Source organism: Sciurus carolinensis, chromosome 11, assembly GCF_902686445.1.
Source record: "Sciurus carolinensis chromosome 11, mSciCar1.2, whole genome shotgun sequence".
NCBI lineage: Eukaryota > Metazoa > Chordata > Mammalia > Rodentia > Sciuridae > Sciurus > Sciurus carolinensis.
The window spans coordinates 130258441-130276920 of NC_062223.1; the positions used below are offsets into that span (position 1 = coordinate 130258441).

The following is an 18480-nucleotide window of genomic DNA, read 5'->3' on the forward strand; positions in this document are numbered from 1 at the left end:
GTCAGTATTTCTTACAGACTTGGTGTGTGCCAAGCAATGTTCTAAGCCCTTTGCCTGTATTACCTCATTTATTCTTCTCAGTGATTATAACCCTATTTTATAGAGAAGAAAACTGAGAAGCATTGAGATTACATGGGCTCTTAAAGATCAGAACTAATGAGGGTAGTGCCAGAACGCAAACTCAGGGAATTTGACACTAAAGCCCATATTCCTAACTGCTACCTTACATTATTTTATTGAACAACAGATAACTGTCTACCATATAACTACTGAATTCATGAAAGCTTGTGGAAATATTTCTGTCATGTCTATTTCTAGGAAATGCAGCTTATTCCAGAGTAATTCTGAGGTTTTCTAATAGATGCTGTTAAATTGACTATACATCAGTCTGATTCTTTCCCACCTACTTGATTTCCCTTATCATTAATGGTTGGGTACTGAATTGCCTCATCATGCTAAACTCTGGAGGTTAGAGGCAAAGAGAAGGTGGTTTCCATTTTAAGCGGCTCACAGTCCAGACTGTCAGGTGCACAGAAAGACACCAGTTACCATTGTGGCGGAAATGAGACACAACTACAGAACCCTTAGTACTAGAAAGCTAAATCCAAAGGAATGGTGTTAGCGATTTCCATCACTTGCTCCCAGAGACAGCCATCACAAAGAGATCATAGCAGACGTGAGGGTACAATTCTCATAGACTTATTCTTGGGAAGTTATGGCTATTCTATGCAGATGAAGTACATGGAAATGTCTAAAGAATATATCCACATGTCACAGGGGATACAGGACTGAATTCATTCATTCATTGATGACGGACTATGTGCCAGGCAGTGTACTAAGTGGTGGATGAGCTTCAGATGAACCGTGCTTCAGTAATGCACTCTCACACCCCTCACCCTGCAGTGAAGATGCCCTTTATCATTATGCATTGGAGAGCTTTTCATCTGCTTCTAGTCCTTAGCACCTGCTTGGAAGACAGAAACCTTCTAACAGACTTGTATTTCATTTTTCTTCTCAGTCATGTAGTGAAACTTCTTAGTGCTAAATTCAGAATAAAGAAAAACTCTAAGCTGTCCTCACAGAATGGGAATAGCATTATCATGCTGTCTTGTCACTTGTGTTTGAACAGTATAGAGACAAAGTGCACAAAAACAAACCAATGCTCTCATCTTCTGAAACACAATCACCTTTACATTCATGTGGATCATAAGAGTCCCTTGTTACAATGTTTCATGTAGAAATTTTCCTTCCTCATCACCAAAAAAAGCACTACTTGAGGGCTTACTTTCTGGGAATCTTATATTCACTATTGACCAGAGGATTTTCCCTCCTCTCTCTGTATTATAAGCTGAAGGAGGAAAAACTGAGGTAGATAGATGTCAATAGGAAATAGACACAACAAAACAGCAAACACTGAACAAACACAAACAGATAAGAGTAAGCAGCAACTTTGTATGAAAGCCAAGAGTAGTGCGCTCCATCCCATTTTATAGAATAGAACTTTGTTTCCAAAGACAGAAAGGTATCAATAGTTCCAGTCTCCTGGATTCTTTAAAAACTGGAAGCCCCTGGGGAAGTGTGATGTGAACTGTTAGCAGGAAGACCAGCTTCCAGGCCTTTGTTGGGAAGTTGTGAGAAAGAGGGCAGATAAGTGGGGAGGCAGCTGGGAGGGTTGTTGATTTCTCTTCTACCTGGAAATGTGGCTCCTTATTAGGCAGGGAACTGGAGATGTCACTTTGCAAAATATCTCCAGGCTGCAGGTTCTCTGAATCAACATTTCAACATCTACCTTTCTCAATAGAGACAGATTTCATTGACCTCACTTTCCCCACTATTCTGCCTTGGTGGAAAGAGATGATTAGGAATAACTGATTCACACATCCCTGGAGAGAAGGAGGTACAGAGAAATGCTTGCCTCAGCCAAATATTCAGATGTCCACAAAGCAAAACATGTGGATATTTGGAAATATCTAAATAATCAGTGGACTTGATCCAGTTTTAATTCTCATGTAACAAATACCTTTTGTACAGACCACATTCTGTTTGTATTTATGTCAGGAAAACTTGGCCAGAGCTGTGTGTGTGTATATACATGTGTGTACACGTATGAGAATGTATATTTGGGTAGTATGTCAGTATGCATGTGGCTGTATGTGTGTACATGAGGAAATGTGAATGAATGTGTGGATGTGAACTTACGTTGAAAGTGGTGTGTGTATTTATGTGGGTGTAGGAGTTTGTGTGTTTATATTACTATATGTGAAAGTGTAGGAATGTAAATAAGTGCGCAAATAAGAAAGTAGTGTGTATGACAGCATGTGTGACAGTATGTGGGGAATGTTAGCGTGCACATTTTATGTGGGAGTATAGGCATGTGTGAGAACTTGTGTGTTTGTGCATGCAAACACATGTACATATGTCTGAGGGCTCTTGTACAACAGGAACCTGGATTCCAGCTGGTGGCATGAGCAGCATTTCCTGAAATTGCTTCTGACTCACAAGCACTCTAAGACTAACACAAATAATATAAAACAATTTAAATATGCAGAGACTTGGTTTGCTTTTTTTTGGTTAGTTTACATGAGGGCTGTTGTTATTGGAGAAGGAATTTATCCAAAGGTTTTCTGAACATGGACATAGCGTCTGTCCTGACTTGGTGTGACCTTTTGCTTCCCTTCCTCTAGGGCCTGTATCAGGCTGTGTTTGTCAGCTGCAGTCGTAACCAATTTTGCTCAGAGTTTCATGTTACGGAGTGATCTGCCTGACCTCATTTTGGATTTCATGCCATGGCATGAGCATCTAATGGAAACCACACCGGGCTGGACGTCAGGAGTGTTCGCATGTTCTTGGGGAGGTCAATGAAGCTGTCAAAGCCTCAATCTGCTTCTTGGTCAACCTGTGATTAACATCATCAGACTTCCTGCCTCAGAGATTGATGAAGAAAGATGAAAGGAGGGTAAGAGGACATTGAAAAAAATACTAGCTCTATTATTTGGTGCTTACCTTTTGATCCTAAGCAATGAAGTCAAGGGGTTCTGAAAGTCAGCTACTGGGAACTCTGATGTCCAGCCTGAATTTCCTTAGATTTCCATAGCTTTCTGTAGCCATCTACAAAGAGAGAGAAAAAGAAATCTATCTTTTATTGATTGCCCCTATTCACCCATTTACAATTAATCTCTATGTTCCACTGTCCTTAAGTAAACTCTGATTTTACAAATCCCTGAACTTCTCTGCTTGCACATTGGCTCCTACCTCATCTTTCGGTTCATCTGCAAGGACCAGTTTGTCCCACTCAAGCTTCCACTTGGTCCACTTTCACCCCCTTGTCCAGGAAGCATGCTGCAGTGCCTCCCACAGGGGCTGAGGACAATAGCATGGTTCCAACCCCTGCTGGCATTCCTCCTGCCTCCACCCAAAGTCACAGTAGTTTTTCCTTGGAAGGGAATGTGAGGCCTGGATCCCGGTCAGATCTGGGTAGACAGAAATTCTGTGGTGGATGCCAATTTAGATTTCCTTTCTCCAAAGGCTATACACTGTGGGCACAGATAATCTCTTTGGAAGTTTAGATCAAAGAAATAGAAGTCAGAGATAAAAGTTCTCTCATGTCTGTTATTAGGGACAATGGAATTCCATTGTTAATTCTCTGATTCTTTCTTTGTATCTCAGCCATGTCTCTCCTGTCTTGAGAACCCTTTGCCCTATGGAATGAGCATGCATAGAATGCATCTCTGTACCAACCAGTGAGTTTGGCATTGGAAGATGAGACACCTGGACTTGCCTCGTCAGGTTTCAGTCCAACAGGAAGAGAAGACATCAAGTTAATAACCTGATGACCTGTTATAAAAGGAGATGTGTGGCTGACTTTGAGTATAGAATTCAGGGATTCTACTTTCTCTAGGGTCAGGGAAACCATCCTTGGTAAGATGAGTATAAGCTGAAATTTGGAGGGTTTGAAAGACAAGCTCCTTGAGGATCATCCCCAAAAGCTTCAAAAGCTTGGCACAGAAGTTGCTCCCTGAATATCTGTTGAAGGAATAACATAGGAGTTGACGAAGGGGTATGGTTCTGTGGAGAATATTCCAGGCCAACGTCTGATGGTGTGTTGGTCTGCTGAGTGTAGCACAAGAAGTCTTCATGACTGCATTTGAGAGAGTAAAGGGAGAGCCTCTAGGAAGTGAAGCTGGAGAGGGAGGCAGAGACTAGTTTGCAGTGGCCCTTGACTTTTGCAAGGGACTTTTGCAAGTGAGTAGCCAATGAAAGCTGTGAGGTCTGTAATGCTCAGAGAGGTGCTGTGCACATTAAATGGGCCTTCTCAAACTCTGACATTCAGTGGGATCACTTGGGCATCTTGTAAAACTGGCAGATTCTGATTTAGTTGGTGGACCCTGGAATTCTGTACCAGTTCCAAGGGGGTCAAAATGACTGCAGTTCCAGGGTCTACACTGTGAACATCAAAGGCACAAAAAGTTGCATAAATGTTGACTTTCTGGTCCCATAACAGTCCATGTCCCTTCATGATGGTGCATCTGTAAAGTTCTGTTGTTTATTTTTGTGCATAGGATGATTAATGATTAATTCTCAGAACTGGATTGGATCTAAAATGCCCCAATTTACTAGTGGCAATATTGGTTCTGGACCCCGGGTTTTCCCGAATGTCAGTCCAGGATTCTTCCCATTGTACTGAAGTATCTCCCTTTTCACATGGCCTTTCCCCTACTGTGTCCCATCAGGATATGGGTGGAGGCTGACTGTGCCTAGAAACAGGCATTCGGCCCATACCGGAGAGAATTCTGGATACCATCCGAGTCCTGGTGGATTAACTTCAGTGCTCTGTGGCCTTGGAGTAAGGCCAGCCCAGAAAGTTTCCCAAGCTCAGATTAGCCACAGTCTGAGATGCACATGGTAACTGTATTATAGTCTTTCTCTTTTCTGGATCTTAATGAGTTCTGGTAATTTGCCCATCAGGTGATATTCTCTTGGTACCAGGGGAATAACCATGCTCCTTGCCACCAAGGTTGGTCTAGGAAGACCTGTGGTAGTAGGAGGCCACCTGTGAAGAATCATGTAGGGACTACAGAAAATTCCACAACTAAAATGATTCCACAACTGAAAATATCCATTACTTGCTTGTCATTGTTGCTCACAATTCCTTCATTAGTTATTCATTTTTTGGGTTAAGTACCATCTTATCTTCTACCCCTTTCTAAATAAAATCTGAGAAGGCAAGCTATCAAGTGACCAACATCCATCAGCTCTTCCCCAGACTGGGAGATGTCTTGACTAAAGAATACCCCTGAGATTGGAATGAGGAACAGTGAAAAGCAGAGGAGAGGCAGGAGGCACCACAGACAAAACCTACTCCTTTCACCATCATGCCCAAGGCCAACTGTCAACTTGACCTCCAGATGCTTCCTATTTTTTATGGCTCCTAATCAAAGTTGGTGGTGATGTAAGGAACTGGAGTAAAACCAGGCTTTCAGATCCAGGGTGGAGTTTACAGTAAAGATATGAGTAATACCTGAAGCTTGCATGTGCCTTTCCATCCCACAGAGGATGAATCCCTTAAAAACCTCATATTTCTTCTCAGGAGAGGCAAGGATGAGCTTAAGGTCAAGGACAAAAGGTGTCGAATTTTTCAATAAAAGTGATCCTACAATATGTACAATCAGAAAAATGAGAAATTATACTTCATTTATGTATGATTTATCAAAATGCATAAATGCATTCTACCATCATGTCTAACTAATTAAAACACATTTTTAAAATGTTTTAAAAAGTGAAAAATGTACTTTGCTGAAATCATACCTATCACAGTCTTTTGAAATGGTTCCTTCCTGCTTTCAAACACTGTCACACACATGTCTTTATCTTAACAACTAGCCTATTGGGAGGAAAGACAAATGTTTGACCTATGGCACAAAGGTTGCTGAGGGCTTTATTTAAAATGCACATTTCTGAGCTTTACATTAGACCTTCTCTAGTAGTAGATTTGGGGTGTGGCCTTGAATCTGAATTTTTAAAATTACGTAGGAATGAGTGTCCCAACCTTTGGGAAATGCCAATTCCTTCATGACAGAGTTGGTAAGTTATACAAATGGCTGGATTATAATGTTTGAGAGTGGAAACTGAGTTCCATTCATATTGGTGTCCTCTGTACTGGCTAGCATAGTGCTTTACACATATTATGTTCTTGACAAATGATAGCAAATGTTTAATGGTCAGGGAAATATTCATAGAAGTGACATCTGAGCGGGTCTCTTTACAAGGAGACAATGTGTGAGGTGGAAGGTATTCCAGAAGGAAAAACAATTGAAAGCAAAGATATGGACATGGGGCTTTACAGGACTGAAGAAAAGTTCTATTTGATTGGGCCATAAACTATGTATTGGGAAGTATTGGGAGATATGATTACAAAATAAATTAACCTGGTGAACCTCGGAATTGGACAAGGTAGAGTGGGGGAAGAGAGAGGGTGGGGAAGGGGAAACACAGTAGAATGAATTGGACATAACTTTCCTATATTCATATATGAATATATGACCAGTGTAGCTCCATATCATGTACAACCACAAAATGTGAAGTTATACTCCATGTATGTATGATATGTCAAAATACATTCTACTGTCATGTGTAACTAAAAATAAATAAATAAATAAATAATACTTAGATTAAAAAAATTAAGATCACATTATGGAGGACCTTGAACATAGGGATTTGCATAGTTCAGAAGCAGTGGAGAAATGCTGAACACATGGATCTATGTACACTGGGAGTACAAGATGGACAAATGCAATGTCACATATGATTTGTTTCCACACTACTTAACCACGTTCTTAACACCAGGAGCAATTGGGAGACTTTTGTGCAAACTCAAAACAACTTGTAAAGTCTTGATATTTCATAGGTTGTAATCTGCAGCCATCTCCTAGGAAAATCTCTAAGCCCTCTTCAGTGACCACCTGAGGTGTATTAGGCCCTAAATCTTTTATCTCCATCCTATCTGCTTGGGAGTTCATGATTCCAGGTGCTGACTGAGCCCTCCCCTGAGATGTATAGTAAATACCTCAACTCTAACAAGCTGTAATATAGACCACCTTTACCCCCAATCTTCTTTTTGCATTTCTAATTATGACTTACAGAACTTGCCTACTCAACTAAGTCTGAGTCTAGAAATCATTTTTGACTCATCTTTCACCCTCTTGCATCTAAACAAAGAGCCCTGGGCACTACATTTCTCAGACTTTCCTCCCTTTCCCACCTTTGGGAGGTTTGCCACAGAGATAATATTTTTTGTTTTTCTTTTTCACATTTCCATGTACATGATTTCTCCTGATTCAGCCAGCAATGAGCATCTATGTTCAAAGTGGTGGTGGGAAGGGAATATTTATTCAACAGGAAAATGGAGGAATGATTTGATTACTAAAATAGGATTTATCTTAATAATATCATTGATAGCATTTTTTTATGAACTCCTTAAAATACTAGTAACATATCAAGAGCCAGGTCTAGGGGCTAAACTGATTTTTCTTCAGCTTTTTTGTGGTAGAAATGATTAAAACGATCAAACTATCTATATTTAAGGCATCCAACTTGATGTTTTGATATGTGTATATTATGAAATCATCACAGTAATCAAGTCAATTAAGATATCAATTACATAATAGTTATCATTTTTCTTTTTTTACTTTGTGGTGTGTGTGTGTGTGTGCATGTAGAGCACATAGGAGACACCCCTTTAGGCTTGGGGATGTAGTCAATGGTAGAGTACTTATCTAGATTGTACAAGGCTCAGTGTTCAAACCCCAGTACCACCAAAATAATTAAAAAAAAAAAAAAAAAAAGCTACCCCTTAGCAAATTTCATTTCAAGTTCATGGATCAGTATTATCAACTAGAGTCACCATGCTGCACATAGAGTTTCTAGAACTTCTTCATTTTCCATAACTGAAACTTTGTACCCCTTGACCAACATCTCTACATTTCCATCTTCCTGCTTCTACTCTCTGCTTTTGAGTTTGATTATTTTAGATTCTACATGTAAGTGAGATAATGCAGTTTTCTTTGTCTGGCTTATTTGACTTAGCATAATGTTCCAGCTTCATTCATATTGCTGCAAATGGCAGGGGTTCTTCCTTTTCAAAACTGAGTAAAATCCCACTTCTGGGTATACACCTAAAGGAAATGAGATGAGAATCTTGAAGAGATACCTCCACTCCCACATTCATTGCAGCATTGTTCATGATAGTCAAGATATAGAATGGATGACTGGATAAAGAAATGTGGTATATCTAAAGATATTGAATTTACTGTAAGTCCAGTCTCAGAACCATGGCTATTAATTAAAGAGATAACAGACACGGGGAGAGAGCAATGGGGGATAAAGAAAAGACAGACAGACAGGCATAGGGAGAAGAAGCTGGGGCCAGGTGGGTAGCCAAGCCCTGGTGAGGCTCGACTGACTCAGAGCTAGCTCAGCAAGTTTATCAAGGTTTCATTATCAAAAGGTTAATTGTGGGAAAGCTTCAGCAAAACAGGCAATCTGAAAGATGCAGGACTTACAAGACATTAGGGTCATCTTGTTTTGTTCAGAATTCACCATCCTTAGGAGAAGGTGCTGAACTCAAGGACTGACTGATAAAGCTAGGTGCCTTCCCACATAGCCACCCCTTCCTGGCATTCCCAGTTACCATAGCAACTGGGGCATCTTGACCTGCCCCTTTGCACAGGCAGCTCCCACCACAAATGCAACCACAAGAGTCAGACAGGCCATGATTTAGATCATGTCTCTCCACAGTCCAGTCTAGAGATTCATCGGGATTCATATCCTATGGGAAGACCCAGACCCCATGAGGGGACAGAAAGCCCAGAAAGGAATGAGGTGGGGAAGTGAGCCTAAGACTCATGTGTCCTGCTGTTTCCTCCCCTGGCTCCCCAAAGGGCAGCACATTAGAGAAGCTGAAGGAAAGATATGAAGCATACAAGGCTGAGTCCATGCCTCACTCAGAGCCTTAGGAGGAGGTGTCTATACCTCATAGCTTTGTGCCAGCTTAGGGAGCCACAGCACTATGGCTCCTGAGCTTCTGTTACTCCTGTGGGACATGGAGTAGTCCAGAAATCCCTGCATGTCATGGGGGATGGGGGAGTGTTATGATTTGAAAAAGGTTTTTCTCTACCAAAACTCATGTTGGGGCTTGGTTCCCAGTGTCAGTATTGAGAGGTTATGGGGCCTTCAGGCACTTGAGGTCATGGGGGATCCACCGTCATGAATGGACTAATTTTTCTTTGTGGAAATGGGTTATCTATCACAGTGTTAGCCCTTTTGTTCTAACTCACATACACTCATTCCAGTGGTGCCATGTTACAAAACAGCAGGAGGCCCTTTCCAGATGAAACCACCAGATCTTGAACTTCCCTGCCTCCAGAACTGTGAGATAAATAAACCTCTGTGTTAGTCAGAGTTTTGTTGCTGTGACCAAAAACCTGACACAAACAGCTTGGTGGTGGGAAAGTTTATTTTGGTTCACGGTACCAGAGATTTCAATCCATGGTCCTCTGTCTCCATTGTTCTGAGACTGAAGTGAAGCAGAAACATCAAGGCAGACCAGTGTAGCAGAGGAAAGTTGCTCAACTCATGGAATCTGGAAGCAGAGGAAGAGAAAAATGGGCCAGGGCAAAGATACAGTCCCAAAGCGTTTGGCCCCTGTGACTTGCATTTAACCATGTCCCAGCTGCCTCCAGTTTCCATCACCTCCCTCTAATCCACTCAGCAATCAATGGACTAATCCACTAAGGAGGTTGGAACTTTTGAGATACAATCACTTCCCCAAAGCCCCACTTCTGAACATTGCTGCATTGGGGTCCAAGTCTTCATTACATGAGCTTTTGGGGGACATACATTCCAGATCTAAGCCATAAAAACTTATTTTCTTTATATATTAGCCAGTCTTGGGTATTCTGTTAAAGCAACATGAAACAGTCTAAGACTCAGGGTCAGAATGGTGGAAAGATGAACAATGTGAGTGAGAGTCAGAAGGGTCAACAAGACCACAGATTCAAAGTGACCTGGCCAGATGAGTGTCTCTCCAAGACTCATCTATGTCAAGTGAGCAGAAAGGATTGTGGCAGTGAAAGGCAGCTGAGTGCCCTGGGACCAGGCAGGAAAGAAACACTACTATGTACCTAGAGAGCCCAGAGCCTACCCTCAGACCTTCTAGCACTGATCCACAGGCATTGGTCTTCTTAGACAACTTCCTAGGAGAGAGGCAAAGCAATGAAAAGGAAACATAAAAAGCTGCACCTTTACCTGAAAGACTAAATTGAAGAAACCAGTCATTAAAAACCATATATATTGTATGAGCCAATTTATATAAAATGACCAGAATAGGCACATTTATACAAACAGGGTTGGAAGAAGGAAGGAAAGCAGTGTGCTTGACTGATAATATGTAGAGGGCTTCTTGTTCAGGTGATGAAACTGTTCTAAACTTGAGTTGGTGACGTTGCACAGCTCTGAATATATTTAATAGATATTGAGTTTAAATATTAGGGGAATTATATGGTATGTGAATTGTATCTTAATAAAGCAGCTGTTTAAAAATAAAACAAACTTAATTGGCAGTTTAAGAGTTTCCCCAATCTCCACTGCTCAGGAGAGAATTTGTGAGGAAGACAAGATCAAGAATACACTGCAGAAACTGGGCCTGCCTCACATGCTGAGGTGCCGGGTTTCATTTCTGATGCTGCCACCATTGCATAACCCTGACTTTCTCTTCAGTGTACTGCCTTTGGTTGGATAGTCAAGATGACTGTGTTTACAGTAACAGTATGAAGGAGGATATTATTATTTGTATTACATGTGTCCTCCTTATGAGGACTCTCAGCAGAAATTTGTTTTGGCTTTCTTTACAGCAACACTTATTCTCCAGAAACACGGGTTTACTTTTATCTTCTAGGCATTGTGATGTAAGTAAAGGATTCCTTTCTGTTGGCGTTTACTGCAACACTAAGAAATCTGTGATTTCCTCCCTTGTCAGTCCCTTGTCAACACACACACACACACACACACACACACACACCCCTAATGTGCTCATTGTCATTCCTGGTTCCATTTTGTCCCTTGTTTTCACTTTGTCTTTCACTTCTATTTTTTTATAGAAAACCTTGCTCTATTCTATGTATATCCACATACAACTTCTTTCTCTCTTTTCTTTCTTTAAACTAAATCACCAGAACATCTCAAGTCCACCCTTACCCCTCTTGCTTAGGGGAAGCTTGGCTAGTTGTTAGCAGGCTTCTGAGTATTCTCTTAGTCTCTATATTCCATTCTCCACGCTTATGCTTTAAAAAAAATCTTTTAAAAATTACCATTGTTTATAAACCTTAATGTCACCCTGCACATTTAAAATGGAATTCAGGTTTCTTTAGTGAACACATGCACCTCTTTAGTACCTGACCCTCATCCCTCTCCTCCATGAACTCCACCAAGCCCTCTCTCTTTGTTTTTTTATATACAGTTCTTCTCCACCTTGCTTGTCCAACTGCCTACTCTGAGGACACTGCTAGGACTCTGTACTCCTAAATCGCAAGGAGTTGACTCTGCTTTATGATGATTCCCAGGCCTGTCATTAGTGGGGCTCCTTGGGGCAGGAATGTTGCTATATACTTTGTGTCACGGGTCCTCAGCAGTGTGTTTGGTTTATGTTAATGTTGTGGAATTAATTCAAATATGTTGAATTGACAGTTTATAAATAATATTACCTTTTCCTTCTTGTCTACTATCCTTAGAACAATGGAGAGACCAAACCTGAAATCAAACAAAGGAAGATAGCAAAATATCAGTTTTGCTGATAAAGTTAGAAAGTACAGTATAAATGAATGACCAAACCAAGTTTTCAGCTACTTGGACCACATGTTGGGATGTGTCAGGTGGGGGCAATTTGGGTTTGCAGAGCAGATATATTTGCCTGTAATCACTTTCTTAAACTCCTCAAGAAAGAGATATGCTTTCAAACTTTGACTGCAAAGAGGGCCTGAGCCTGGAACATGTGCTCAGCCAAGAGAAGTTGGAACTGGGCAAAATAGAGCTGTTCAGTAGGCAGATTTCCTAAGAGACACGGTGATAATGTAGCTTTTTATTCCCAACTCAGTCATCAGATTAGTCACTCCTTCACAAAGTGAAGTAGAGAGTAATGGAAGTAATTTTTTTCAATACTTCAGAGGGTATAGCTTCTACTTTATGGGTCAACATGGTGGAAATGGGCAGGGAGTGAGTATGTTAGGTTCTCATGAGCACAGAAAGTATTTCTTGCTGATCTGAGCAAAACCAGATATGAGCATTACTTTTAATCCCATTGGGGGGAAAATGGAATGATGGTTATGTTAAGAAAGAGTCCCTATCAGTTAGAAATGCATACTGAGATATTTATGGGTGAAATAGTATATCTTGGACTTACTTTTTAAATACTTCAACCAAAGCAAATTAAAACAAAATAAGTTGTGAGGGGAGGGACTGAAAACAGGTGACATAATGTGCCAAATGTTGATAACTGGGTGATGATCAGTACCAAGGGGTTCATCAAGATCCCCCCCTCAATGTTTTGTATGTTTGAAATTTATCATAATAAAGTTCTTTAGAAAGGGATATTGGTAGTTCACGGAATCTCTGAGTTGTCTACAAAGCCAGGCGAGATGAGAAGGAAGTCAGGAATAGTACGCCAAACTGTCCACAGATGGAAGGCATCGAGGGTACCCAAAGCCACCAGACAGAGAGAACAGAGGAGAACAGAGAGAATGACCTCTACATCTGCTACCATTGTGGTGTCCAGACACCAGACAGTGTAGGCTCTCTGTCAGCTGCAGCCAGGATGGATTTGGTGCAGTCTTTCTTGGGGCAAACCTGGATTGCCACGCCCTCGGTCCATGCCCTGATCTGGGAACATAATGCCCAAAGGTGGAAAGTGGGTTCTACCTCATTCTGTGAGGGATTCCTTTGACTTAGGAGGGGATTCAGATCATATTTTAAAAGAAGACTAAATGTCTACTGAGGGAGAAAATGGTTCTTTCAGCATTTGAAGTATATTACAATTTTTATTAGGTTTTCACTGTTGTTTATAGTTATTTCCACTTGTGCAGTTCTTTGCATTTGCAAATGTTTTCAAATACATTCTCATCTAATCTTACTAGTTCTTTATTTACAGTATAGGAGGTGTTCTCACCTTTATCCCTTACAACATCTTTATGGGTCACAGTCACCTCCATATCACAGATGAGAAGATGACAGAAAAGAGAGGTAAAGCGACTTTCCCAAGTTCCCAGAGCTTTTAATCCATGGCTCAAATTCAAATCCAGAGACTCCTGCTCTGAGGTCAGTCTGTGTCACTTCCACTATGATACCACCAAACTCTTCATAATGACTTTCAGTCAGTTTCAGCATTTGTTTTTCCTTATCTCAATCCACTCAAGAACCCAAACTTCTCAGATTTTTGTCCTTCCTTGGTAACTTTTCTGAATAGCTTTTCTCAATCTTTTGAGACACAAGGACATCAAAAATCTATTAAGTAGTTAATTTATAGAAATAAACATGTATCCTAGGAATTGGGCAGTACCCAGTTACAGTTAATTGTGGAGGAAGTGGTGTCTTCCAGAGAAGGGCATGAGTCAATTTTGACAGATTTTGAAGTATGAAATAGGTTTAAAGGCAATTAAGAATAGAAATTTTAAGTTGGTAATGCAGTACACTGTTAGGTCCCAAATGTTAAAAAATATATATAATAATAAAAGAAAAAGAAAAATCCCAGTGAGATGATTGTCTGGGACTCACTGCAGCCTCCCCAAGAAGTGTTTATACAAGGGCACCTGGAAAAGGGATGCAGATCTGCAAAGTGTCAGGGAGGAGCAGCTACCCTGGATGCAAATAACTGGCCTCAGCACATTCCAAGGGTGAAAGTGGGAAAAAAAAAAAAGTGTGACGCTATTTCAAAAGAAGGCACCGGCCCAGCAAGCTCTCCCCTGCTGCTTAATACAGGAAATATCTCCCAAACATCTCCGCTAATCCTCCACCAATACAATGAGAAATGAGCGCCTCTGGCAGCCAAGCAGTTATTAAGCCAGGACAAAAAATATTCCCGCCCATAGCAACAGAGCCAAAGATAACAGCAGGGAATAGCCAAGCTGCAGAGAAATGGCAGATAGAAATATTCAATCCTGAGAGCGCCCCCCAAGCAACCCATGTGTGAGAAAAAGAAAGGACCTCGCTTTTTACCCAAGAAGCTCAGCATGGTATTGTAAACTAGGACTTAGTGTACAGTGCTGGTCAGGCTGAACTTGGATTCATGATCTGGAGTTCCAGGTTGTGAAAATGACAGGCAGGACCAAACTGGGCAGCATTCTGAGGCTTTCTGATCCTGTTTCTGGCTTATTGATGAAATATACACAGGACACAGAAGAAAATTGCTGCCGCTCCCCCCATTTGCAACACAGAGATTCATGAAAAGGTGCTTGGATAGACTTCTCCTACAAAGAGAGGTTTGTTTTTCCATGAATATTCCTCCAGAATGCTCCCTTTCTTATCACAGTGCTCACTCTCTCAGTTTCTCCAAGTGAATGAGGGTAAAATAGAATAAACAGTAAAATGACAGGCAATCAGGATAATGGACATTCAACCACACCTGGAAGCTAACTGGTAGACATATTAATGAGGCCTATTTCAAAAAAGACCTGTGGGAACACCTCCAGCTAACTCCTTTGTCCCAGAGGAGGAAATCAGAAGATAGGGGTGAACCCTGATGGAAGTTACAGTAAGGAAGATGGAAGTGAACCCAGGTGGTAGTCAAGATGCTTTTTTAAATACCTATTTTACATAGATTTTGTTCCATGCTCTGCCCCAAAACTATATATAAACTCTTAAGCTGGTACATTGAAATGGGGTTTTCTGCTACCAGGGCCCCTCCCCTATGGTGGGAATTCTATCACTTCTCACTTATATAAATCCTGCTCAGTTTATTCTTCCCTTCTGTGCTTGTCCATGGATTTTATTCTTCAAAATTTGCAAGACAAGAACCCAAGTGAAATCGGAGAAGCAGGGAATCTAGTTTCATCTGAAAACTCCAGTTTCACAAGTTCTTCGTTCAGCTAGGAGGGAACCCTATTTAGGAGGTCACACTCTTACCAATACCTCGTAGCTGCTGATTGCCTCCATCCAAAGTCAGCGGTTCCGTACACCATTTACAAAGAAGGTGAGCTCTCCTTCTCTGGGCTTTTGCAGACAGTAGCTAGTGAGAGGTATAGCCAGGCACACTGGAGAGCTGTATATGAAAAAGTTTTCTCTACCCTTTTGCTACTTCAAAAATACTTGTTATATGTGTTCTTTGCAACAGACTTGTTAGCAAGTCACCAATTTTTACTCCTAAAAGAGCTTTAGTGATAACACAACAGGTTTATTTTATAGAGGGAAACCAAGGCTGAGAGTTTGACTCCTGTCCTCTGGGTCAGCATACCTTCACTTATTATATTATATTACCTAGACCCCACCTTGATCTGGGAAATACATAAACCAGACTGTTTTCATTTTAGGACTCTTTTAGGAAGAAAACCAAATATATTCCCTATCTTGGCAAATGGTTCCAAATTGATAGCCTCTTTGGCTCATAGAAAAGTTATCTAAGTTTCTTTAATTTATTTTTGCAAGTTTAAAAATTTGTGTTAATTTTGATTAAAAAAAAAATAGGCCACTGTAATTCTAGATGAAAGTGAAATGTGTACTGGCTACACAGATGCCAACTCCACAGCTCCTGTTCCCTTGGGGGTTGCTCCCATCGCACTACCCCTCCTTTCCTCCTTCTCAGAGAGGAACTGTCCACATGATGACAAAACCATAGGCTGAAATAAAAGTACAAAGTAATACCAATTGTTGCTCAACTGGTAGATCCTAAATGACTTCCCCCAAACAACTTGACTTTACCCTCCCACTCTCCAAATGGAGTCTGAACTGATCTGCTTTGATACCATGTGAGGTCAGCACCAGGTCTTCCCTAAACCTGAGGACAAATGTAGGCTCGGGTCAACTCTCAACCATGAGCAAATTAGGTACCCTCTTTGGGGCTCAGTTTCCCCACGTTTAAAACAGGAGTCAAACTACCTACTTCAGGGATAATGAAGTTATAATGAGATAGTCCATTTAAAGAATTTTAGCAGACTGGCACAAAGTAAATATTAACTACATTCCTTTAAACTTTAAACCTATTAAACTTAAATGCGTGTGTGTGTATGCACATACACACACACATTCACATGTATACATGAATGGGGGATACTAAATTTCTGCCAACTGCCTCCTGGTCTGTTTTTATCTTTAAGAATGTTGGCTTAGCTCCAGATTTCAAATTGTTAGAGACCATTTTTTAAGCTTTCCATGAGTAGTTTTCCCTCAACTCAAGTTTCAGTCTCGTGTTCACGGAAAGGGATTGGGCAAGTATTCTGAGACTACTTCTCTCCCTTACTAAAGTTCTATAAACTCCTAGATTTCTCCCCTGATCAATTTGTAGAGATATCTATTAACCCTTAAGTCTATGCTTAGTCAAGACTTCCAGTAACATTTTCAAAAGGAAAACACATGCATACACATACACACATCCCCCACAAATATAGAAATAATTGGGCAAAAGTAGTCCAAGTGTCTTAAATTATAGTCATCAAATATTGGTGGCTACAGTGCAGAAAGCTCCTTACCTTTTTTTCTTGATATGACTTCGGTAAATGACTGTCAAAGACTAACAACCCCACAGCAGGTTTGGGATGGCCCAGCTGCAAGTTGGGTAAATATGGATCCCTCTGAGCACTTTCTTTTCCAGGGGTTTCTTCCATCACTGCTTGTTCTGGTCTGCCAGACCAACTCTCTTCTGGTCCCTTCGGTGACAGAGACACATTCTGCCGATGTCTGGGCTTTGAGCCTCTCCCTTTACCTTTCTTTTGCAGTTTTCCATGGTTCCTAATTCTACCTCTGCTCTTGATCTGCTCTTCTCCTGCCTGTTTTATTTCTGTGAAGTTTTTGTTTGGCTGAAGCTATGTACACCAGCCAGAAATTAACGCTGGCTTACCCTTCTCTACAGCTCCTAGTCTTCATCCATCATCCTAACATGGCAGTTGGGTCTAGCCTCTTTGACAGCCACATCTTTCTCTGGGGTCCGCCTGCCTTACATCACCTCCTTTCAAACCTTAAGCTTCCTTTAGGACCACCCTTTGGATTCTTGTTTCCTGTGACCTAATTTGTTGTGAGCTGATTTACTGGGAGCTGATTTGCTGATCAGAAATGATCGACGACTATTTTGCTCAATCACTGATCATGTCTCTTCTGCTTCAGTTTTTCAGCACTCCCTCCTTCCTCAAATTCCCTTTGTTGACTCATTCCTCTGGAGGCCATAAGGATCTTCCGGAATTCTGACATCAATTTTACAGAATCAAACATATTATGTACATAATATTTTCCACATATAATATAGAAAAAGATATCATTTCCAACTAAAGACTCACATTCCTTGTGGGTTGGTGAAACGCTTGATTAAACAAGAGAGATGATTTATTTACTTCTTCTATGGTTTTTGAGGCAATGGATTCGATATGTCATTGTTTTAGGCAATCCCAATCAATTTTTTGCTACTAGTTGTAACCAGTTTGCTTAAAGAGCAACAGTCAAGGCTCCAATATTGTTCAGGTAACGGTGTATGTAGAAAGTCATAATTGTACCCCGGCAAACATGCAGATATATTAACCTCTCAGGCTCTCTGCCTTCTACAGACCACACATGGTCACCCTGCAAGCTAAGGGAATTACTATCTCAGCACATCCTTAATAGGTCCTACTCAGATTCAAGGCTAGGGAAGCATGCCTGAGTTTCCCAGAGGAAGTAACAATTTTATATCTATATTACTGTACTTCAAACTTTTTCTAGCCAATCTCCTGTCCTCAAGTCTGTAAAAAGTCTCAGCAAAATTGTTTGCTTCTCCAAGTACTTTCAGGCATGCCCTCATTTTCCAAAAAATTGAAATCAAAATGCAAACTTCCACCCATTTCAAAACTTCTCCTGACTTGGCCCAGAAGCCATCAGGGCAGGAAGCTGGACTGTCTTTCTCTCCTTGTTCTACCTTTCTCTGCCTTCCTACTCCCACTGCTCTTGGCTTCCTGGGATGAGGTTAAGGGAAGGAGGCAAGTGCCAAGGGCTTACTTGGCTAGTGCTATTGATATTGGGGTTGGTGCCTTCTGTGTAGCAGACATTCCAATGCCAGCTCTTATCTGCTGAGCCAGCAGCACATCTCATGTAGCTTCTTTCATTTAAACTATGCCTCTCAATTGGTAGAAGTGCAGGTCACTCTCCAGCATTCCCATCCTCAGCTTTTTCATTACAGGTGGCCCCAGTGCCTCTTGGATAAGGAAACACAGGGATGAGCCCTGGGTGATACCAGAGCTCTGAATTTCCCATTCTCAGAGT

At 41.1% G+C, this 18480-nt stretch overlaps 1 long non-coding RNA gene across 1 annotated transcript; it reads right to left on the reverse strand.

Annotated features, from left to right (window-relative positions):
• Positions 1-9529: 9529 nt before the first annotated feature.
• Positions 9530-17142, reverse strand: LOC124960744 (uncharacterized). The gene is made up of 3 exons (XR_007104115.1): positions 16725-17142; positions 11757-11802; positions 9530-9637 (listed from the first exon to the last, which is right to left on the reverse strand). It is a non-coding gene; the product is annotated as an uncharacterized LOC124960744 (long non-coding RNA).
• Between the last annotated feature and the right edge of the window lie 1338 nt (positions 17143-18480).